This window comes from Penaeus monodon, chromosome 21 (genome assembly GCF_015228065.2).
Source record: "Penaeus monodon isolate SGIC_2016 chromosome 21, NSTDA_Pmon_1, whole genome shotgun sequence".
In the NCBI taxonomy this organism is placed as follows: domain Eukaryota; kingdom Metazoa; phylum Arthropoda; class Malacostraca; order Decapoda; family Penaeidae; genus Penaeus; species Penaeus monodon.
In genome coordinates, this window is record NC_051406.1 from 20,505,634 (window position 1) to 20,505,913 (window position 280).

General features: G+C 37.9%; 1 long non-coding RNA gene across 1 annotated transcript in view; it reads right to left on the bottom strand.

The window, feature by feature from the left end:
* Nucleotides 1–280, bottom strand: part of LOC119586326 — an 8,633-nt gene that overhangs the window by 3,923 nt on the left and 4,430 nt on the right. The gene's annotated exons all lie outside the window — the stretch shown is intronic.

The window sequence follows — 280 nt, forward strand, 5'->3', positions numbered from 1 at the left end:
TGTTCTGCGGTCTTTCGTATTTTCGCGCAAACTGTTGCTCAAAAACCACCCTTCATTCACATAATTTGTAACTGATTGATTTCTACATTTATCTTCATAATTACTCTAATGCAAATGGGCCTTACTTTTTTCTGCTCTTCTGTTGAATTTATAATGGAAGCTTCCATGCGTATTCCCAATTCGACAATATATGCACTCGAATGTAGAAATAGTTGGCTACACCACATCCATCACTATTCTGCAGATACAGAGACTATGGTGGTAATTCCTGTAGGCCTAC